The sequence below is a fragment of the Lepidochelys kempii genome, chromosome 11, assembly GCF_965140285.1.
Source record: "Lepidochelys kempii isolate rLepKem1 chromosome 11, rLepKem1.hap1, whole genome shotgun sequence".
NCBI lineage: Eukaryota > Metazoa > Chordata > Testudines > Cheloniidae > Lepidochelys > Lepidochelys kempii.
The window spans coordinates 42757828-42782484 of record NC_136390.1 but is presented as its reverse complement, the minus strand read 5'-3'; the positions used below and the strand labels follow the sequence as shown (position 1 = coordinate 42782484).

Here is a 24657-nt window from a genome sequence, read left to right as displayed (position 1 = left end):
AGACCTTCTGATTGTGCATGGGAAATCTTTCTGTGTCTTGTAGTAGCTGAACTGCAAAATGGCTAGAGCTATGGGGGAGGCAGAGGGAGGCCTGCCTTGCACAGGTATAGACCAAGTGGAACTCTGACTTTACAATAACAATAATGGTTGTGCCCACATTACCTGGCTGAGATGCTATATCCTCCACTGGTTCTTCCATGAAAAGCTCCTCCACCCTACTGTGCTCACTGGAGTTTGGTTTACCAAAGAGATCCTGTGATTTGGGACTGAGATCTTCTCCAGGCTGGCTGTTCACAACCAAGGGGTGGCTTCTGTATCTTTACAGACATCCAAGTTCCAAGCCTGCACCCATCCTGACTTCACAGATGAGGTTAGGCTGAAATGGGAACTGCGCACGGGACAATGCATAGAACACCATCCAGCACCTCATAAAACAGGCAGCTCTTGGGTGGCATGGGGCTTGGAATTGTTATTCTTGGCCCTCCAATAACTCACCTTGAGCCCATTCTTCTTCTCCCTGCGCCGTTGTCCAGTCCAGTTGATCCTACGATTGGCCAGCAGTTTTTGGGCTATGGAATCTTATAGGTGGGCAGTTCTCACTCCAGGCCAAAGGTCAACCAAGATTTTAGTATCATCCTCCGGCCAGGTGGCAGTATGCTTGGCAAGCATTCTTCTCCCTGCTGTGTTGGAAACCAGAGATGACAAAAGTTGAAGGTATTTCAAGCAGTGTGGGCCCAAAGATGCTGAGTAGAACTATAGGAAGGTAGCCAACTTCCAGGTAGGGGACAGAGCACAGGTAGATGGCAAGACAGAACATAGGAATAGGTGCTCTGGGAACTTCTGGAAAGGGATTGGTGGACCATTATCGATTGTTGTGACTGGTCGTAGCTGCACATTTTCATTGCAGTCACTTAAAGTTAGCATAAAGGAGCAAGCTAACGTGGCTTAGCCCATACCTCAAAACATGATGAATGGCTCACCATATGGCAAGATTATGATATAACTGGAGGGTGATGGTGTCTGTATATGGAGTGTGTTAACAAGAAAACTTGTGACTCACAACAAGTTAATTCTCTAGAGAAGACAAAGCCCATGTTACAGTGTGGAGCATGACCACTACCTTTTGGCCAACAAGTGAAAAAACTTGGAGCAATGTTGAGTGATCACATCATACATTTATTGACTAAAGCTTTGATGTAATCATTTACACAGCCAGCCAAGAAAGCACAGAAAATATAAATTAAAGAATTTTAAAGTTTTTCTAGTTATAATTCAGAAAATCTCCTTGCCTTTGAATAGGTAAGATTAATATGAGGATTAGGCCTACACATGAAGATCTGTAAAGCGTTGTCTGGATTTTCTTAAAGTATAATGAAGTTACTACTTAATTTGGTACTGTAGATCCCTACCAGTTCTGAAGTGTATTTTTTGTACATCATTGTCATATGTTAGGATATAATCTATACATTTGTTTTTTTTCAGTCATTCAGTAATCATTCTGATTCTTGAGTGTGTCTTAACTAATTGTTACAACCCTGCAACGTTGGAAATAAAGGCTCTGCACATTGTTTTATGGTCTAACATAAACTTAAAACCTGCAATAAGAATATTTATATAACCAAAAACATGCCTTTCTTTCTATCCATCAGTAAAAGTTGAACAATGCAACCCTTTTGCTCTCCAGCCACAACAGGCTCAGAACCAAACTGGATACAAGTAACTCTTCCAGATAACATTGGGATTTGGTCCAGACTAAAATTCTCAAATCTGATTTGTCCAGAGGTATGCCTACCGCTCTGCTCAATGTTAAAGTACATCTCATCCAAATGCTCACCACATAACATGGCCTCATTCCGGCCTCTGTAGAGGCGCTTAGGATAACCTCTGGGCATGATTATGCACTATCATTTCAATCGACCACCTGCCAAATAATCCTGAATTACTCCAATCAGCTCTCAATATGAGATCATTTCTGACTTTGGATCTCTTATCCACTCTGAATAGGCTTCATCTTAACAAGACCTACTCTGTTCCTTTGCAACAGACCAGTCTTGCCTAAATGAATGACACCTATGAGAAAGGCCCAGCCCCGTCACAAGGAAGTACACTGTTGGCATCAGCTGGGTGCAAAAAACATAAATACCTTGTCAATAAACAACTAACTGGTAAAGCACCCCAAAACCAAGGCCAACGAAAGCAATAACTTTTTTTAAAATGACAACAAACTGATAGCCAAGAAACAACCATCCTCAAAGAGAAAAAGGGTGATTAGATGATCCGGGTGAATGAAGGACATTTACTGTATGGATTTTCCCATTTGCACACTTCTGTGGCATAGTCTTGGCTCCCTGATCCATCTAATGTCTCTTGGAAAACCAGAGAGTCAGAATCACAGCTCTCTGTGCCCACTTACGGATCCTAGCTGGTGGGACCCAACTTAACTACCCCCAGAAGCACCAAAAGACTTGACTTCATAGATATTTATTTAGGTCAGAAGGGACCATTATGATCATCTAGTCTGACCTCCTGCACAACACAGGCCACAGAACTTCACCCACCACTCCTACAAAAAAAACCTCACACCTATATCTGTGCTATTGAAGTCCTCAAATCGTAGTTTAAAGACTTCAAGGAGCAGAGAATCCTCCAGCAAGTGACCCGTGCCCCATGCTACAGAGGAAGGCGAAAAACCTCCTGGGCCTCTTCCAATCTGCCCTGGAGGAAAATTCCTTCCCGACCCCAAATATGGCGATCAGCTAAACCCTGAGCATATGGGCAAGATTCATCAGCCAGATACAACAGAAAATTCTTTCCTGGGTAACTCGGATCTCACCCCATCTAATAGCCCATCACAGGCCATTGGGCCTATTTACCATGAATATTTAATTACCAAAACCATGTTATCCCATCATACCATCTCCCCCATAAACTTATCGAGTTTAATCTTAAAGCCAGATAGATCTTTTGCCCCCACTGCTTCTCTTGGAAGGCTATTCCAAAACTTCACTCCTCTGATGGTTAAAAACCTTCGTCTAATTTCTATTCTAAATTTCCTAGTGGCCAGTTTATATCCATTTGTTCTTGTGTCCACGTTGGTACTGAGCTTAAATAATTCCTCTCCCTCTCCGGTATTTATCCCTCTGATGTATTAATAGAGAGCAATCATATCTCCCCTCAACCTTCTTTTAGTTAGGCTAAACAAGCCAAGCTCCCTGAGTCTCCTTTCATAAGGCAAGTTTTCCATTCCTCGGATCATCCTAGTAGCCCTTCTCTGTACCTGTTCCAGTTTGAATTCATCCTTCTTAAACATGGGAGACCAGAACTGCACGCAATATTCCAGGTGAGGTCTCACCAGTGCCTTGTATAACGGTACTAAAACCTCCATATCCCTACTGGAAATACCTCTCTTGATGCATCTCAAGACCGCATTAGCTTTTTTCACAGCCATATCACATTGGCGGCTCATAGTCATCCTAGGATCAACCAATACTCCAAGGTCCTTTTCCTCCTCCGTTACTTCTTATTGATGCGTCCCTAGCTTATAACTAAAATTCTTGTTATTAATCCCTAAATGCATGACCTTACATTTCTCACTATTAAATTTCATCCTATTACTATTACTCCAGTTTACAAGGTCATCCAGATCCTCCTGTAGGGTATCCCTGTCTTTCTCTAAATTGGCAATACCTCCCAGCTTTGTATCATCTGCAAACTTTATTAGCACACTCCCACTTTTTGTGCCGAGGTCATTAATAAAAAGATTAAATAAGATTGGTCCCAAAACCAATCCTTGAGGAACTCCACTGGTAACCTTCTCTCCAGCCTGACAGTTCACCTTTCAGTAGGACCCGTTGTAGTCTCCCCTTTAACCAATTCCTTATCCACCTTTCAATTTTAATATTGATCCCCATCTTATCCAATTTAACTAATAATTCCCCATGTGGCACGGTATCAAATGCCTTACTAAAATCTAGGTAAATTAGATCCACTGCGTTTCCTTTGTCTAAAAAATCTGTTACTTTCTCAAAGAAGGAGATCAGGTTGGTTTGGCACGATCTACCTTTTGTAAAACCATGTTGTATTTTGTCCCATTTACCAGTGACTTCAATGTCCTTAACTACCTTCTCCTTCAAAATTTTTTCCAAGACCTTCCATACTACAGATGTCAAACTAACAGGCCTATAATTACCCGGATCACTTTTTTTCCCTTTCTTAAAAATAGGAACTATGTTAGCAATTCTCCAATCATACGGTACAACCCCTGAGTTTACAGATTCATTAAAAATTCTTGCTAATGGGCTTGCAATTTCTTGTGCCAATTCCTTTAATATTCTTGGATGAAGATTATCTGGGCCCCCCGATTTAGTCCCATTAAGCTGTCTGAGTTTCGCTTCTACCTCAAATATGGTAATGTCTAGCTCCATATCCTCATTCCCATTTGTCATGCTACCATTATCCCTAAGATCCTCTTTAGTCTTATTAAAGACTGAGGTAAAGTATTTGTTTAGATATTGGGCCATGCCTAGATTATCCTTGACCTCCACAGTGTTTAGAGGTCCCACTTCTTCTTTCTTTGTTTTCTTCTTATTTATATGACTATAGAACCTTTTACTATTGGTTTTAATTCCCTTTGCAAGGTCCAACTCTACTTGACTTTTAGCCTGTCTCACTTTATCCCTACATGTTCTGACCTCAATAAGGTAGCTTTCCTTGCTGATCCCTCCCTTCTTCCATTCCCTATATGCTTTCTGCTTTTTCTTAATCACCTCTCTGAGATGCTTGCTCATCCAGCTTGGTCTACAACTCCTGCCTATGAATTTTTTCCCCTTACTTGGGATGCAGGCTTCCGATAGCTTCTGCAGCTTTAATTTAAAATAATCCCAGGCCTCCTCTACCTTTAGATCCATAAATTCTTCAGTCCAATCCACTTCCCTAACTAATTTCCTTAATTTTTGAAAGTCAGCCCTTTTGAAATCAAAAACCCTAGCTGCAGATTTATTTTTATTAATCCTTCCGTTCAGTTTGAACTGAATTAGCTCATGATCACTTGAGCCAAGATTATCCCCTACAACCATTTCTTCTATGAGGTCCTCACTACTCACCAAAACCAAATCTAAAATGGCATCCCCTCTAGTTGGTTCAGCAACTACTTGCTGAAGGAATCCATCAGCTATCGCATCTAGGAAAATCTGAGCCCTATTATTATTACCAGCACTCATCCTCCAGTCTATATATGGAAAGTTAAAGTCTCCCATGATCACACAGTTTCCATTAGTATTTACTTTATTAAAAACACTAAAAAGGCTCTATCCATATCCAAATTAGATCCCGGCGGTCTATAGCACACCCCAAGCACTATCCTAGGGGAGGCTCTAATAGTTTTCTTCCCCAATTTAATTTTTGCCCAGACGGACTCAGTCATATCCATTTCATCGCTTCTTATTTCTTTACATTCTATCTCATCAGTGATATACAGTGCTACTCCACCACCTTTACCTTTATTTCGGTCTTTCCTAAACAGCACATACCCTTCAATACCTGTAGTTCAGTCATGACGACTATTCCACCAGGTCTCTGTTGTCCCTATAATATCTGGTTTCACTTCCTGCACCAGTAACTCTAGTTCCTCTATTTTGTTACCAAGGCTCCTTACATTAGTGTACAAACATCTTAATTTTTGCTGTTTGGCCTCGCTCACATTCTGTACCCTATTAGGCACGGTCATTTTACTACCAGTATAACTTATTAGACTTGTATCTACACTGCCCTTCCTCCTGCCCACGGCTGTATCCACTCTTACTTCATTTTCTTTCCTCTCAATGCTAAATTCTGGCGTGGAGATTACCTGGACGTCTCCCAACCATCTCCCCCTAATTCCTAGTTTAAAGCTCTCTTAATCAGTTGTGCCAGCCTCCATCCTAGAAGTCTATTTCCTTCCCTACGCAGATGAAGTCCATCCCAAGAGAACTGACCTCTATCCATGAATGCCTCCTAGTGGCCATACATCCCAAAGCCCTCCTTATAGCACCACTGCCTAAGCCATCTGTTGATAGTCATAATCTTGTCACACCTTTGTTGCCCTTCTCTAGGAACAGGCAGAATCCCACTAAAGATCACCTGAGCCTCAATTTCCTTAAGCGTCTTCCCCAGCCTAGCATAGTCTCCCTTAATACTTTCCAGCGAGTATCTAGCCGTATCATTTGTTCTCACATGAAGGATAATTAGGGGATTCTTTCCCGCTCCCTTTAGAATCCTTTTCAACCTCAGGTCTACATCCCGTATCTTAGCACCTGGAAAAAAGCATACTCTCCTATTCTCTGGATCAGCTCTGGTTACAGGCCTTTCTATTCTTTTCAGTAAAGAGTCCCCAATCACATAGACCTGTCTTTTCCTAGTGACGGTGCTATTATCCAGTCTATCCCCTGTTCCCTCTGCCTGCAAGTTCTTTCCATTCCTATTCTCTCTTGTAATCCTCTTCAACCCATCCTGTATCCTCCTGGGGCTCATAATCGGTGTAATCTCCATTAACTCTTCCCCTTTTCCTATAGGACTTTACCCTGAACACTCAAAAAATGCAGTCATAAAAGATGATTTAAAAACTGATTATATTCAGAGTCATTAGCTCAAATATTCTGAAGAGCGGACAGCAAGGGCCACACCATCATAACTGTGATTGGACAGCAAAGGTTTATCAAACAGGCTTTGATGATGTTCATCCCTCTAGGAGCTTGAATACCAGAAAACTCTTACACAGGTTGTGGAAACAGAGAGACAGGCACAAAATGAAATGCCAGTCTGATGGGACAATACTATAGATAGTGATAGAGTATTCACTGTACTGACTTTACTGAAAACTGCATCACCTGCTCTTCTAGTATGGACCACAACAGGAAAAAATCTGGTGGCACTCTGAACACCATGAACTCAGAAAACCTGCTCTGTAGATTGTTCTAGTCCTAGCTCATTTGGTATCTGACACAGAGGCAGTTAATAGAGACCTTCATTGCTTCTTCTCAGAGATTGCTCTGCTTTCTCCCCAACCAGATCTAGGCCACTATAATGGCTCTACAGCATATGGTGGAGTGGGATATATTGGGGTTTAGCATCGGCAGTTCTTACTCCTCATCTTGTCCCTGCTGCTGTGTGTCTCCTGTTTTATCTGTTCTTGCCTCCTGTCCCCCACCATCCCCCCCCGAGGTTTCTGGGCCAATCTGAGACTAAGGAAAGGCAGGGAACTGAACAACTAGCCTTGTAGCCCACAGTTCTCTGATCACTTTTAGGCAACCAGTGCTGCAAGCCATGTGGTGCTAGAAGCCAGTAGCTGGTACATTTTAAAATGTAGCTCCTCAGAAATTGGTGCTATGTGAGAAAAGATGGGAGTGGTATAGTTGGAACAGGTGTGCTGGAAAAATTGTATAGTGAGGGTTCTGAGTCATTGAACCAAACTGTAAACCCTGTATATGATAGAAACCACTTCAAGCCAGATGGTGTGGCAGCACCCCCAGCACCTATTAGTTGGAAAGTATAAAATCCCCATTGTTCCCTACTCTAAGCCTTTCAAGCCCCATGTCCAATCAAGAATTATTTTACAGTGGTGTAAAGCTCCTACATATATATTATAACCTTTCTCCCTCATGATCTCAAAGTACTTTACAAAGTACAAAGGTTGTGTGCAATGTTGCTGTCCTTGTATTAGGCCCAGGATATTAGAGAGACAAATTTCAGAGTAACAGCCATGTTAGTCTGTATTCGCAAAAAGAAAAGGAGTACTTGTGGCACCTTAGAGACTAACCAATTTATTTGAGCATAAGCTTTCGTGAGCTATAGTTCACTTCATCAGATGCATACTGTGGAAAGCATAGAAGATCTTTTTATACGCACAAAGCATGAAAAAATGGGTGTTTTTCCACTACAAAAGGTTTTCTCTCTCCCCACCCCACTCTCCTGCTGGTAATAGCTTTTCTAAAGTGATCACTCTCCTTACAATGTGTATGATAATCAAGGTGGGCCATTTCCAGCAGAAATCCAGGGTTTAACAAGAACATCGGGGGGGGGGGGGGGTTGGAAAAAACAAGGGGAAATAGGTTACCTTGCATAATGACTTAACCACTCCCAGTCTCTATTCAAGCCTAAGTTAATTGTATCCAATTTGCAAATGAATTCCAATTCAACAGTCTCTCGCTGGAGTCTGGTTTTGAAGTTTTTCTGTTGTAATATCGCAACTTTCATGTCTGTAATCACGTGACCAGAGAGATTGAAGTGTTCTCCAACTGGTTTATGAATGTTATAATTCTTGACATCTGATTTGTGTCCATTTATTCTTTTACGTAGAGACTGTCCAGTTTGACCAATGTACATGGCAGAGGGGCATTGCTGGCACATGATGGCATATATCACATTGGTGGATGTGCAGGTGAACGAGCCTCTGATAGTTTGGCTGATGTTATTAGGCCTTGTGATGGTGTCCCCTGAATAGATATGTGGGCACAGTTGGCAACGGGCTTTGTTGCAAGGATAGGTTCCTGGGTTAGTGGTTCTGTTGTGTGGTATGTAGTTGCTGGTGAGTATTTGCTTCAGGTTGGGGGGCTGTCTGTAGGCAAGGACTGGCCTGTCTCCCAAGATTTGAGAGTATAAAAAGATCTTCTATACTTTCCACAGTATGCATCCGATGAAGTGAGCTGTAGCTCACGAAAGCTTACGCTCAAATAAATTGGTTAGTCTCTAAGGTGCCACAAGTACTCCTTTTCTTTTTAGAGAGACAAAGTGAGTGAGGTAATATCTGTTACCGGACCAATTTCTGTTGGTGAGAGAGAGAAAGTTTTTGAGTGTACAAAGGCATCACTTCACCAGCCATTGTGCAGAGCCCAGAAACATGGTTTAGGACAGTAAGTGAAGAATGCTAAATTTAATTGAAACTTAAGGGGAAATTTAGCAAGACAAAGTAGAATTACTGAAGATGCAGTTTGGTTGTGACACTCAAGCTAACACTACTTTTGCAGATGTATAATTGCATCTTTAATTATCATTAATTTGTATCACCATAGCCCCTTAGAGCCCCAGTCATGGACCTGGACCCCATTGTGCTGCTAGGCATTGTACACAGAACAAAATGATGGTCCCTGCCCCAAAGATAAAGTAAATTAAATTACCACAAGGGGGTCAGTTTTACATTTCATCTAAAGTGCATTTGCTTCAACCACGTCCCCGCATTATTTTCAGTTCAAACCCAGAGGGAAGAGTAACCATTCGACAGTCGCCAACTAAACCAGTAACAGCTCTTGAAGGTCCCCTTTTCACCCGCGTGACTTTGCAGGCCCTGCTTAGCTTATGCCACTACCAGCGTCCTTCCCCCATCCCATTCCACTGCCGGTGACTTGTTGCTTACCACTTCCGGCGACTTGTTGCTTACCACTTCCGGCCACACAGACACTAAAGGGCCCCATCCTCCAAGCCAATCAGAGGCCTGCTCTGTACCTCCACCAGCAGCACCCCGTGAGTCACGTGACCCCTTTTCTTTGGCCTTGGGGAATGTCAGTGAGTTATCGCGAGAAGGGACGGAAGCCTGTTGGGGACCGGGCCTTTAATGTGCGGTTCGACCCATCTGCTCGGGGTGAGTTTGTAAACAGAGCGCGGCGAAGGGGAGCCCGGCAGCGCCTCCGTCGCGTTGTAGCGGGGTTTGTGCGCGGCTGCGCCTCAGCCGTAGCGGGCGGGTGAAGGGGGGCGGCGCGGCCTGGGCTAAGTGGGGGTGTCCGAGAGGCATTAACATGGCGGCGCCGTTCTCCCTGGAGACCCCCGCCCCCACCGCGGCCTGTGGCCCCCGCCGCCCGTAGAGGCGCGAGGTCCGGGCCGGAGCCAGCGCGGAGGAGAGCGTTACCCGCCCCCGAGGGAGGCTAGTCCCCGCGCCCGCCCCAGGGCGAGGCTCCTTTCCCGGAAGCGGCCTGCCCTGACAGGTACAGCAGGCTCCCACCCGTCCCTGGGGGCGGAGGGGCCGCTCTCTCCGCTGCTGCGGGGGGAGGGCTGAGGGGTGCGGCGAGGCCTGTCCCTCCCCCTGCCGCTGAGGGGGCCGAGCCAGCCTCTCTTCGCCTGTGTCTGCCCTGGGTAGGGAGGAGGGCGGAGGGAGATGGAAGACCCTAGGTGCCCCACAGCAGCTGCCAAGAGGGGAGGGCTGGGCAGAGCTGACCTGCCGTAGCGGGGGTTGTCGCTCTGCCCCTGCATGTGGACGAACCTCCGTGACCTGTGTCTGTTTCAGGCCTGGCCTGGGTTGTGGTGGTCTGCTTGGGCCCATCACCATTGTGACTGGTGAGTGGGAGCTGGACACTGTTGCCAATTGTGTGTGTTTTCTCTAGGGTCCTCTCAATATCTATAACCTCTTAGCTACTTGTGGTCCACCAAGAAGATGCTTTATGTGAGGCAGCACTGGTGCCCAGACATTCAAAGCATGATGGTTATATTATAGGGCTTGAAAATCTTTCCTAATGTGATCCTCTCTTGCCTCAGGATTAAGTTTGCTAATTGGAGGTAGGGACTTCATGTGCTGCCACATCCTTCCACCTATTTAATTTACATTGCAACCTCTTGACTTTCCCCCACTTATAAAATAATTCTGGTCTTGCAAATAAAATCATTTGGGATACTCCTATCTCACATGTATTCTGGTTGCCTTTTCTTTCCCCATCCATCCCTCAAATAAATTGTTTGTTCTTTCCAAAAATAAGTACATTTTGATCTCTTTCTTTGACCCCACAATTAATGAATTTTTGAGGTGTGTCCCCCCCTTTAACTAGTAAGTTCTAGGCTGTCTGCTTCTCCAAATAAATGAATTCTGGCCTTTTTGTTTTCTCCTTTCCACCCCATTTAGCATAATCTTTGTTCAAATCTCCCTTATATCCCAGTCCGTGAATCCTGGATTTTAGTGCCTCTATTGCCCCAAGTTGTCTTGAGTGCAAGAGTTTAGTAGAACTAAAACAAACAAAAATAGCCATATATGTGGCCACTGAGAATATCTGCACTTACATTAGATATAAAATATTATGCTTTACAGCAGTGGTTTTCAAGCCCGTGGCCAAGGGACTGCAGACTGTCTAAAATGTCCAAAGGGATCTGCACCTCCATTTGAAAATGTTTAGGGGTCTGCAAATGGAAAAAATGGTGGAAACTACTGCTTTAGAGTATAAGACAGCCACTAGCAGATGGGGTCGGGAAAAAAATCCCCTATGGGCAGGTTATTCCATAACTGTCAAATGCAGGATTTCTTGAACTTTTCTCTGAAGTAGTGGCTATTATCAGAGGCCCCAATGCGGCAAAGGCATATGCATATGCTTAACTTTACTACTAGAAATAGCCCCATTGATTTAAAACAAATGTTTGCAGAACTGGGGCTAGAGAGAGGATGCTGGATTAGGTAGAACACTGCTCTGATCTGGTAGTTATAACACCTACTAAAACACCATTGTGAAAATAACAGTTAGCATTTATATAGCATATTACAGATTCAAAGGGCCTCATTGCAGTGTGTGAAGTTTAAAAAAACAAAAAATACACTAAACTTCACCAGGATTCCTTGTTACATTAAAGGTTACTGACAGAAATTTAAATGAATAATAATAAAAATGCATTTTTTGGGTGGGAGGATGGGCAACTTATTTGTTTATCATCATTTTATATTTGGGTAGTTAAGTTGTACATTAATATTTTGATCTTTATTGCACACTCAATATCTTTTTCTTGATTTGGAGGCTAGTAAGCCTAATTTTGTTGGTATAGGTGTATTCTTCTTAGTAGGAATTTTTGGAGCCATACAGATTCTGCCGTATAGCCTTCTTTCTACTCAGAAATGTTGTCTTATTTGGTTGTATTAAATCTTTTGGGTTCACTGTATAATCTAATCTGTTTGGTTTTGCATAGGATATACCCAGATAATACTTGTGGCACTTTAGAGAGTAACCAATTTATTGAGCATAAGCTTTTGTGAGCTACAGCTCACTTATGCTCAAAAAAATTGGTTAGTCTCTAAGATGCCACAAGTACTCCTTTTCTTTTTGCGAATACAGACTAACACGGCTGCTACTCTGAAACCAGATAATACTGTATTCCCTTAATTTTTGACATTCAGCTGTGTTTCCGATGTGCCTATTATGTCAAGGTCTTCTTCCATTTTTAGCCATTCTAGTTCATCTTTGGGTTTTTTTTCTTTGTTTAAGCTTCTTGTCTGTAGATATTTAAGACCAAAAATAAAAGCCATGTGCCAATGTTTAACTCTTAGCTGACATACATTTCTTTTCTGAAATTTTATCTGATCTCTACCTGGTGCACCTCCAATATTAGAAAATGTTTATCAAATTCCCACTTAAAAAGAACCTAATGAAGACTTTCACAGTAACAAGCATAGTATGGTTCAGTATTATATAGTAATACTTACTGAAGTCATCAAGTGGTGCGCATTAGCTAGCTTATTTAACTGCATGATCTTATTATTACTGTTACACCTGTCATCTCTTCAACCATCCATTGTTGCTTGTTACTCTCACTTGTTACATCTCATCTTAAATTAGACTGTAAGCCCTTATGAGCAGGTACTGCTTTCCTACATATTTGTCCACCTAGCACAAAGGGTCCCTGCTCCTTCTTGGAGCTGTAGGATGTTAATGCAGAACATATAATAAATAAAAACAACTTTATATGACACCAGATGTAGATTCTCCTGGCATTAATGGGACACTGTTAACCTACCAGTCACACTTCTATCTGAAATACCTTTACTGTTGTTACAAGAAATACCTATGATTACTATCTTAAAATGTTACTACTCTAAAGAGATTAGGAAAAAAACAAACCTTTTTCAATTTTCCTTTGTCTATTTGTCAGCACTGAGTTTTCCCTAATTTTTCACATAACAATAATAGAAGGACACTTCAAAAAATCTGATTATAAAACTGCAAAAACTGGCAGAAAAACTCAAAGGTAGTTGTGTGGTTTCTCAAAGGACTTTTAACTAATTTTTGTGAAAATGACTGGATTTCAAGTAGTTATTGTCCCCAATAACTGGGGTGGTAACTAAGTTGATTGAAGAATTCTTCCATCGACCTAGCACTGCTTACATGCAACATGCAAGACATAGCTAAGCTGATATAGCTTTCCATTGCAGACCAGCCCATAGACACTTGCTACAGCGACAGAGGGGGTTTTTCCATTGCTTTAGTAAATCCACCCCATCAACAGACAGTAGCCAGGTGGATGGAAGAATAATGGTGTTTATGCCAGGGCTTAATGACATCTTGCTGCAATGTAGCTTGGTCAACATAAGTTTTAGATGTAGAAGGGACTGGAAGGGTCATCTAGTTTAAACCCCCCACCAAGTTGCAAGATTTGGTTTGTCTGAACCACCCAACACAGATGCCTATCCAGCCTCCTTTTGAAAACCTCCAGTGAAGGAGCTTCCATGACCTCCCTATGCAGTCTGTTGCATTGTTCTTACAGTGAGGAAGTTTTGGCTTTGACTGAGTCCAAGAAGTGTAGAACACTTCCATTTGTAGGTAAATGCAGACAAGTTTCACAATGGAGTGCTCAAAGTGGTCAATTCTATTATTTTGGTAAAGACCCTTCTAAAATCTACTGTTTTATATAACAGAAATCTTACCAGTGAAACAATTCTTCATATTAAAAACTCAGAAATGAGTATTTGTATCAAATTCATAGCTATATGATGGTGTGAAACAATGTAGAAATGAACTTTCTGGCTTTATTAATAAAGTTGAAACAGTAAAAATGACCTTGCATATTGTAGTGACAGAAGATAAGAGTTTTCATTTCTGATTAATTGAATTTCCATGAGAAATTTTGAGATATAAGAACCCAGACAGGTGAATTCAGAAGATAAATCATAATTCACTTAGAAAAGAATATTATTGTGGAAATTTCTGAGAGAACTAAAATTTTATTTTTGCCAAACTGTAAGTCACCTTTGTTTCCAGATTCAGCTAATTATGTAGTTTATCATAGGATGTTGTAGCTTCAGTAACAGTAGAAACAGAAATGTTTTGAACAGAAATGTTTTTAAGGACATAAAATACACTTTAGAAGAGAATATGAATGTAGTTAAACTTATTTTTATATCCTATCACCCAAACTCATATTTGCTTATTTGGTCCTTCCCTGTATTTGTATCAGTATTAGTAATTTTACTTTTTCATATTCCTATCAAAAAACCTCAACACACAAAAAATTATCTCTTGCATATTGCCTGCAGTGCTTACCCTTCCACTTGCCTTTCACACAGAAAAATTTCACCTTTATTCCAGCTCTGTCCCTGTCTCACCAAGTCATACTCTCCTTGTTCCTCTGCACATACCCCATTCCATAATTAGGTCTGCTGATGTTGTTGGGCTGTGTACTGGATCTTTCTACTTGAGGTCATTTGACAATCTGGACAAATGGGTTTCCTTCTGCTTTTTGGATTGGTTGGCAATGTGACAATTCATCAGCTTCAAACTTTTTTTTACTTTCTGTCTAGCTGTGCTCCTTCTATGTGCTCTCTCCGCTGCTTTCTTCTTGGAACCTCATAAAGCAGTTAGCCATTCAGACGGGCAGAAAAAGCTGTGGCTATTTGTGCTTAGATCTCTTCATGATGCTGTAGTTGTTAGATCCCTTCTTTCTCTTCGTCAAGACCCACTAGAGCAAGCCCAGCTTTAAGTCTTCTTCCCAGGGCAAACAAAATGGCCTCTTACAGCAAGGCAAATAGTGACAACAGCAAAGTAGGAGGCTCTGGCTCTCCTTGCCTTTAGGTCAGAGGTAGGCAAACTATGGCCCGTGGGCCACATCTGACCCGCGGGACCGTTCTGCTCAACCCCTGAACTCCAGCACAGTGCTCTGGGCAGCGGAGCTGCAAGCTCCTGGGGAAGCAGAGCTGCAGAAGCCGGCCTGACCCAGTGCTCTGTGCTGCGCAGTGCGTGGTTGGCTCCAGCCAGACAGCGTGGTAAGGGGTGGGGAATTGGATAGAGGGCAGGGGAGTTCCAGGAGTGGTCAGGGGTTGGGGTGGTCAGAGGGTGGGGAACAGGGGGGTTGAATGGGGGCAGGGGTTCCGGGGGCAGTCAGGGAGAAGGGGTGGTTGGATGGGGCAGGAGTTCCAGGGGAGCAGTCAGGAAGGGGGGGGGTTGAATGAGGCGGCAGGGGGCAGTTAGGGGTGGGAGGTCTGGGGGCCATCAGGGGGCAAGAAGCAGGGGGGGTCGGATAGGGGCCGGGGGCTGGGCCATGCCTGGCTGTCTGGGGAGGCATAGCCTCCCCTAACCGGTCCTCAATACAATTTTTGAAACCCGATGTGGCCCTCAGACCAAAAAGTTTTCCAGCCCCTGCTTTAGGTAGTGAATCCTCCACCCTCTGCACAGCTCCTGTCTCGTAAGTGAGTGTTAGGAGCTTAGGCTCCTGGTTCCATTCCCATCTCAAAGTGTTTACTGCAAATTCTCCTAAACTGTATTCTGAAGGCCTCACTCTCTTTAGCACTGTCCTTTTATGACAAGTGGTGCCTCAAAGTGGAGCCCACCCAGCTCATTTGTAGTCCTACAGGCTTCAGTGACCAAGCCCCCACTCTCCTTTGCAGGGACAGAACATTGCTCAGAAGATCCACTTGTGCAGGGACTCTGACACACCACAGAAATTGTCATTTAAGCACCCTTCAACCCTATACAAAAGCCTCATGGCAGTACACTGGAGCATATCCTGTGCTAAGGAAAGCACAGGAACTGGCTTGTAAGGAGTGGGTGGGAGAACAATTCTTGGAGGCCAGTAGTAATTTCTCTGCCTGGTAAGTTTGAACATCAGATGAAAACTCCTTGGTCCAGACTGTCAAATACTTTGTCTCAGAAGGTTGACTTACAGTAGGGAGAATCTCATTTGTGTTTTAAACACTTTTGTGTTTCAAATCCGGTGGTGGTATCCAATAGGTCTGTAAAACGAGGCATTTACCCCCTTCTTTGGGGAGGGTGGATTTTCCTGTAAATGTGAAGCAGTAAATAAACTTCATTTTGTTTCAGCTTTCCGCTTGTGTTCTAGGAATCTGAGAGAAGCTGTTCCAGCCCCTCCAGGTCAGTGCAGCTGTGACTTTTTTTTTTAAACTAAAAATTTTAATTTGTTTTATTTTTCATTATTTATTAAGTACTTTAATTTGGTAGATTTTTCATCTACCAACTTCTATACAGAAGTGAAAGGTGTGACTTTCAAAAATGCTCAAAATCATCCCAGCTCTCCTCCCCTAAAAATAATGGTATAATTCCCATTAACTTCAGTGGGAACTAAGATTAGGCTAGAGTGGAATGCTTTTTAAAATCTCACCCAGAAAGTATAAAAGTGTAGCAAGTGAGCTAGCATTTAGAACTCTGTTACTTATTTTGGTTTGTATTGTTTCTTTTTGGCTCTAGAAGATACTGCTTTTAACTTTAGATAATTTTAATCCGGTAAACAAAAAAACCTGAACACTTCTCCTCTTGCTCCTTTGTCCCTTTACCCCATCCAAACTAAGATTCCCCATGTTAAGCTTGGAACAGTAGAAAACTAATACCTAAATTTAAAGTAAATATTTTAAATAAACGTACTTTCCTGTGTTCAGTTTTTTATTCTTATAGTCTGCATCACTGCTTATTTTATTGTCAATCACCTAAACAGATTTTTGTAAATTTATGTTCTTATCTGAAAAAGACATTGTAAGAAAACAAGAATCAGGAATTAAATAAATCAAACATGCCTTTTTTATTTTTAAGTGACCATTCTTCCTTGCCTGCTCTGGCTTACCTGTCCAATATTTATTTTAATTGTAGTACAATAAGGATTTAAGGATACAGTTTAATGCCCCTTCAAATCCAAGAGGCCTGCATTAAACATTTTTTATTAAAAGAATCTAGGGTAATTTTTCTGTGTATATAAACAAAGCCATGCATTAATAACAGCAGTGCAGACCAAGTGGGCTACTAGCAGTCATCAGTGCATATAGTATGTTTCACTACTGTTTAGGTAGCCTAATAGCTCAAAGAAATGTTCAGTTTCCGCATTTAAAAATAGTGTTTGCTTTTACATTTTCATTGTATCATCACATTCAGTTATGGGCTACCACCCATCCACCCGTAGTGGTGGAAAAGAAGAGAACGAGAGATGAATGGATTTTGACGTGATCTGCAAAAAATAAAATAATTAAAAATCTAAAATGTAAAAACTTCAAATACAGTATAGCAAGTACTCTAGCTAATGTCCACTCCACTTCCATTTGCACTCTTTTCTTTTTAAGAAGTTTTAAGTGCGATGCTTTGGGCTTGATGATTAAGCTTTGCATTCATATAGAACATCATTATGTTATTTATTATTTGTATTACCGTAGTGCCTAGAAACCCTAGTTATGTCAAAATAACTTAATCTTGATGAATTAATGTTGATAAAGTATTAGCCTTTTGCGTGAAGGACAGGTGTATGGAGTTTGTTCATTTGATACAGTGAAATTTGCCCTGTAGTTGAAAGGCCCAAAAGACACACACTATATCAACTATCATTACTGTAAGTTCTGTATGTTGTAAATCATTAATTATTTCAGCATTTCTTGTAGATGAGATGCACTGTTGCCCTTCAGACTGCGTTTAAAGTGTCACCTATATTGGTAATGAAAACCTGTCAGAGAAACAAGTTTAAAACGTTTGCCTGGCCAGTGTGGATTCTGCATAAGCTTTAAAACATTTATAGATTCGAAAGGTGAAAAAATCTAGAGAAATGGTTTTTAAATGCTTACACTATTCTGCCTTTGCATACTGATCAGATAAGCCATGTTATCCTGAACTACCATTGTGGATAGGGCTTGAGTCTCATGCTAAATTATGTTGAATTCTGGAGGGAGGTATTCTGTATGGGTAAAGTAATTGACAGATGGGTAAATACTACTTTTAAACTCTTATTTTCTTAGTTACAATTTCGGGTGAAGTTACTTTACTGTACACCTATTTAAAGATGTGGCTGTGATCAGAGAAACAGTATGACAAGTGAGGAAATGTTTTTCTTACAAGCCCAATCTAATTTTGGGGAAAGGATTATGCAAGTGGTATTGATCAAGGTCACCTGGTCTGGCTGCCTAACATTGACCACGTTCTTTAGTTTACTTCTATCATGTGTATAAATAATACAAGGATCGCAGGGCTGGCTCAAAAGTACCTGTCAAGGAAACAATTTCCTTTTTCCCATTTCCATTTGCTGTATCTTAAACAGATTATTTTGGTATCTGAAGGCCACCTGTGTTGCTTCCATACATCTCTCCCCACGTAGGACTAACATCAAAGCATACACGTGAAGGCCAGCATACCAGTAGACAGACAGACAGGTAGAATTACATAAACCAAATGTCTTAGGGTAACATGGCTGAAAGAGTCATATGATTCCAAAGGACATAAAGTGCAGCTTCTAAGATCATCTTCCTGAGTCCATTCTCCTCCTATTTCAGTGCATCAAAGTCAAGCTTCTTGTCCTCACCTCCCACAACCTTCAGAATTCTGCCCTAGCTATGTGCTTTTGCTTGTCTCTCATCACATTAAACATGGTTTCTCTGTTCTGTTAACTATGCTAGTCTTGTTTAGCCGTTTGTCACCTTCTCATATATATGATTCTGCACCTTCTTACACGTGGAACCTATTCTTTGAGCTGATCCCAGATCTCTCGTCAAGTCCCAACTGTGCCATGACACTTAAATCAGTGTTAAGTTAATTATGACTCAGATGAGGATAGTTGGCACTTATATATATTTGAAGATTTTTTTTATTGTACATTATGCCCATCAAAATTATATATATTTGATTTCTGTATCCCTCTATCCATCATATCCCACTTGTAATCTTAGATTACAAACTCCTTGGAGCAGAGAGCATTATTATGTGTTTTTGTGCTGCTAGCATTAGGGGACAAAATCCTAGTAGAGGCCTTTGGGCACTACTATAATACAAACGTTCAATTACATTTTTAAAAATTACATTCAGAGAACTTTAAGGTTGCACAGTCAAACACTTGGAAGTTTAGGAAATGCCAGAACTAAGACTGGTTGTGCATCCTTAATTCAGCCCCCTTGTGCATATTCATTATAATACCACCAGTGGACCAAATTCGGTGATGCATCCTGGTCACGTGCCTCCTGAGGCACACTGAGCATATGCTAAGAAGATTATAATACAATCTTCAACTGTATGATCACATTTTTTTCCCACAGACCCTCTGCCTTATTCATAGTGCAGGATGACTGGTGCTCTGGAGATGAACCAAGGTTGTGGAGTGAATGAGGCTATTGTTTGTCGGATCCCTACCTCATTTGCTGCATAAGTTGGAAAGAGTATAGTGAATGAAGCAGCGAACTGCAGGAAGAGAGAGAATAAACTTGTGGTTAAGGCAACTGAATGCTACTCTGGGATTTGATTCTATCTACTGCCACAGGATTCCTATGTGGTGTGCAGCAACTCCCATAAGCCAGATTTTTCACAGGTTGTTTATTCCTCATTGTTTGGGTGTCTAACTGAACACTAGGGGCTTGATTTGCAGGTGTTTTAATTAAAAAAAAAAGAGGGGGGGGGCAAATTGAAAATTTAATTGTTGAGCCAGATGGGTGGTCTGAAGGATTGGAAACTTTACCTCCACATCAGAGACCACTACGATGATAGTTAACAGAGTAACTGGTAGCAATCGTAGTATGCTGTGATTCTCTTTGTGGAGCAGCCACTAGATGAGGTGGAGACACACTTTGTGGGTTTTAAAGATTTTTCCTGGCTAGCAAAGGAATGTTGAGGTTCAATAATTCTGCATTATATTCCAGGGTCAGGATGGGTATGTGGTTTTTGTGGTTTTCTTTACCTCATACTCCTATTTCTATCTCTCTTACATTTGAGTCTTGTTGCTTTCTCCTTTTCCATGGACAACAGCAGGGGACCATTGAGATTGCAAGAGGGACAATCTGTCTCTTCCGTTCCGGCCCCTGGCAGCTGGGAGAAGCAATTGCAGGGAACAGCCTACTCAGCCCCCTGGGCTAGAGCATGTTCAGTGCAGTTGAAAACAGGAGCTGTGTAGGGGTGGAGTTTGCTTGGTACAGATAGAATATTTGGAGAATTTACCTGCCAAGCTCTAGCAAGTTTCTATGGCACATGTGCAAATGGTGGTTTTCAGAGGGTTCTTTCTGACCATAGCTGGTCAGATCCTTATATTTAAGCCTAAAGATTGCAAAACTTGTCAAAATACAGTTTTTCAGGTGTTAATTGGCAGCCCATTACAGCATGATGTCTCATGCTCATAAAACTACCTTATGCCGTGTCCTGCAATAAAATAATGTTAACAGAGGCCAGATTAGCTTTGACCTTTGTCCAGTGAATAGTTCACTTCAATAAAACTTATTTATTTTCCTTTCAAAGTAGAGAGTCGAACCATTTAAATTTTGGTTCAGTGTGAGTTTATCAATGTTTCCTAACTCTGGTTCAAACACTAACTTAGAAAACTTTGAACCTGTTTGAACTGGTTCAGATACATTTCCGGCAGATTGTCATACGCTCTTATGCTTGCATTGTAACTCGTAGCAAAGGAATATTTATTATTGTATTATTCAGGAACTTTCTCAATGGAATTTCATTAAAAAAAATTTTCTCTGCAGAAATGTGTCACATTTTCAAACTGTGAGCCGGGTTTTTGGGTTAGGATGAATCACAAGTCACATAATACCCATACCCCATGTTATCAAGGACATACATGAGGGACTAGGTAAGAGTAGCCTCTGTTGGGGCTGCGAGTGATTAGCAATTGGGCCAGCAGAATGGCCGGAGCAATGTACTGTATTTAATTGGCTCTGTGTGTTTAAGCCAATCACCTCAAAGACTTAATGCAACTCAAAACATTCCAACATTCTTGTAAGATTAAAAAAGAAAGAGAAAGTTATTAATTAAGTAAGTAATTTTGAAATCAGGGATGCAAAAAAAAAAGCAGCAAAGGAAAGCAGCAGGCCTATTAAACAATAAAAGATTCACCACCAGGGAACTGTAAACATTAAAATTAATCAATATGAAATAATTCTGTCTGAAAAAAAAAACCAACCTCCCTGAATCAGTGGACAAAGGGGAGAAGTTTTAGGCCCAGCCAGCCAGGGAGGAGAGGTGATAATGGGGTTATTATTAGTCAGAAAAGAACTGATACAGCACCTCTCCCCCTTCAGCTAGAACTCCCTTCCCTTCCCTTCCTTCCTCCTCCTTTCAGGCCCTTCAGAGTCCCTCCATCCCTCCTTCAAGTAGTCTCCCATAGCGTAACACAATAACTGAGCCCGTGCAGGGTGATTGTTAGAGTGGCATCAGGAAGGAACTTCAGGGTCAGGGAAACAAAGCCAGGAACAGCCCGGAAGCACAGCAAGCCTTACATTCTGAAGTTAATCAAAAGTCCTGTGTTTCACACTCCTCCTGCCTCACCTATCATGTCTGAAGCCTGAGTTACTGGCCTCTAGCACTCGCCAGCAAGCAGGAGGAGATGGTGAGAGGAGGGAGGGGTTCTGAGAGAGGTAGTTCTCTTCCAGGGTGAGTCGTCAACCTGAGCAAAATAGAGAGAATTACCAATCCCAGAATACTTTTCTCCCCCTCCTCCTCCTCTCATTTCTGTTTGCTTCTTGGGAAGTATAGTCTCTGCTCCTCTCTCTGCAAGGTTGGCGCATCCTGAAAAGACCCTCCCTACCTCCTGATGATTGAACCTACTACTTTGAACTGTTTTTTGTTTTCTTGGGTTTGATTCCCATTTGGGGTCAATATGATTCAGAGGTTTTCTGTCTAGGGTCAGTTCTAGTTCACTCAAAATATGTTTCTGAATCGTTTTTTATTTCTGTTCAAAGGGCTTGACTTTTGATCAGAAATTAAATATAAAAAATAAAGGATTATTTCCCTCTCAACCCAATAGATTTAAATCAGATAATCACTCTGTGTGCTATTTTATATTGTCCTAATCCTGTACTAAAAGGGAGAATAGGCAGATAGCAAAGCTTTTGACATTTCAAATCCTGAAATAGACGAGAGGCTTACAGTAGAACCTCAAAGATACAGACACCAGGGTTACGGACTGACTGGACACCAAGTGAAGTTGGGAGTAACCAATCAGGTAGCAGCAGAGACCACCACCACTCCCCTCCCCCCCCCCAAAAGCAAATACTATACTGTGCCCACGCGTGGGGCAGCCACTTACAGCAAGACACTGGGGCTGCCAGCCCAAGGCAGCCGAGCAGGAGCAGTGCTGGGGTCTGCACCTCTTTCACTCCTCCACCCCTCCCCCACCAGGAGGGGGATGTACTGTTTTTACCCTCCATCCCCTGGCTGGGAGGGACACATAGCACAGCACACCACATATTTCCCCTGCCCCGTAGGGATGGGGACAAGCTTGCAAACTCAGCTGCTGGATCTGGAGCCCAAACTGTGCTTTGTTCAGAGTTATGAACATTTCAGAGTTACGGACAACCTCCATTCCCAAGGTGTCCGTAACTCTCAGGTTCTACTGTATTTGCAACAAGCTAGATCTGCTAGAGGCACTCTGGTACTGTACTGTTTCCTCTGGTATGGAGTTAACTTGCCACTTTGAAGATTAACAACAAGGTATACTGTCATGGTGGATACATAGAGGTAGTTGTGCCCCTTCTCATTCTTCATCATGATTGTCTTCAGGCCTTTGGAAATCCTAAAGGCTACAGAGCTGCTTCAACTAGCTCCAATATATAGTTGTCCACCAGTGCCCCTTGGAGAGAGATCCAGCAATGTTTAGTTAATTAATTTCAAGGCCTAACTGAGACTAGCCCATGTTAGATTTGAAACTGAACCAAGAAAAAACAATTGGAATGAAGTACAGCAGAACTAGGATGATAGTCTCTCTGGGAAGACTTTGAATCATCCATTGAAATTCATGATGACTGCATATTCCAATATTCTTTTAACGATGCTATCTATAGTGTAACTTGGAGTTTAGACATTCATTTTTGTGCCATGGCACTTGCCTGTGTTCCTTTAAATCTTTACAAAAATGATGATAGTACATATCAACAGCCTGCTTAACAGTTCAACAAATACTGAATGCCTTTGGAAACCTGGGACAGGTCATGAACGCTTTGAAGGGAATAGCAGAACAATTTCAGTCCGTGGTTTGTCTTGGCATTCAAACTCTGATATGTCAACCTTTCCCTTGGCAGCCAAAGTCAGAGACTCTTAAGTGTTTCTTCTTGGAATAATCTCTTTGCTCCTGATCTGAGGTAGTCAAAGTCCTTTAGTGTTGAACGTGTGTGTAATAGAATCAATACCTTGGAACCTCTTGCACTATATCTTTGCTGCTTTTTCAGCTAAGTGCTTATAGCTAGAGTCACGAGCTCTCCTTTATTGTGTGTGTAGTAGCCAGAAGATCTATCCTGTGGTTGTGAGACAAATTTAGTAAGGGGGAGTGGGATCTCTACCCTTTTGGAACAAGTCTGTAAGCAGTGGATATCAATGACATACATCAGTGACAACGGCCAGTTTAATGGATCTATCTACGAAGAGTTGAGCTGTCTCGTGTCTAAAGGTTAGTGATGTACTAGAGAGAATTCGCATCCAGTGAAAATTTAGGCATTTCCAAAAGTCTCATGACTTTTCACGTCCAAACTGTTTGGAGGAGAAGCAGATTTGATCAGTGCATAGAGCATTCTGTTAATAAAGCTGCCATTGCTTACTTCATCAAAGCAGCAGTTGAAACCACCGTCCATTGGAGCTCTCTAAAGATACTTTTTTCAATGGTATTTTTCTTCAACTTCTGAATCTATTTCTTATGGGGGTTAAATAAACTTATGGGCTGGGAGTATTTGTCATTTTTTAGTTCATGAAGCAGTTTGGTTGCTCCATTTCCTTATCTTCTATCTCTGAATGTTAAAATGGGCTGGCCCTCTACTGACCTGTTGTATCCACAAATACTATCCAGTACCATTCCTGTTCTTGGTTACCTAGAGAAGGAGGCTCTGTCTGTGGATATTTATTTAGTTATTGATCTGCTGGTCTGAAGAAATACAATTGCATTTTCTTTCACCATCCCTTTCTTTTCTTCTGGCTTCTCTTTACATGGTTTTTTTTTTTTTTTTTTTTAAAAACCTGTCTCTGTATCTCATATAAACCAATTCAGACTTATCTTTATAAGTAGATCTTACTCTTCTTTGGTATCTTGATACTTGCAGGGATCCAGATAAGAGACATTTAGTTAGAAACAGTCTGACTTTTGTTTTTGTTTTTCTTCTCAGTAGTGTTCCTGTATTTTTGTTCTGGATTTTTTCCCACCTCTTTGAGATTTTAGATTAATTAAAGAATTGTGGTTTCTCTTTTTATACAGTGACTTCTTGTAAATACAGACAGTAATGAAACTCCTGTGTTAGAGGAGCACTCAAGTAAGACCAGGCAATGGCAAAGAAGCTAAATTAATTCTTTGCATTGGTCCTCACTACAGAAGATGTACAAGATACCCACATCAGAAGTACTGTCCCAAATTGATGTGTCAGTAGAAGAGATTTTAGAATAAATTGATAAATTAAACAATAATAGGTCACCAGGACCAGATGGTATTCATTCAAGAATTCTGAAGGAAGTTAAATAGGAAATTGCAGAACTACAACTGTGGTATGTAGCCTATCACTGA

At 41.7% G+C, this 24657-nt stretch overlaps 1 protein-coding gene across 5 annotated transcripts in view; it reads left to right on the top strand.

Annotated features, from left to right (window-relative positions):
• Positions 1–9451: 9451 nt before the first annotated feature.
• The window catches only part of ATF2 (activating transcription factor 2), a 97063-nt gene continuing 81857 nt past the window's right edge, over positions 9452–24657 (top strand). For 2 of the 5 annotated variants that reach the window (XR_013634412.1, XR_012154299.1), the window contains exons 1-2: positions 9455–9610; positions 16026–16076. The gene's annotated coding sequence lies outside the window, so the exon portion shown is untranslated. Of the gene's footprint in view, positions 9611–16025; positions 16077–24657 lie in introns of all 5 variants that reach the window. The other 3 variants (XM_073305922.2, XM_073305923.2, XM_073305924.1) reach the window with 3 other exon arrangements.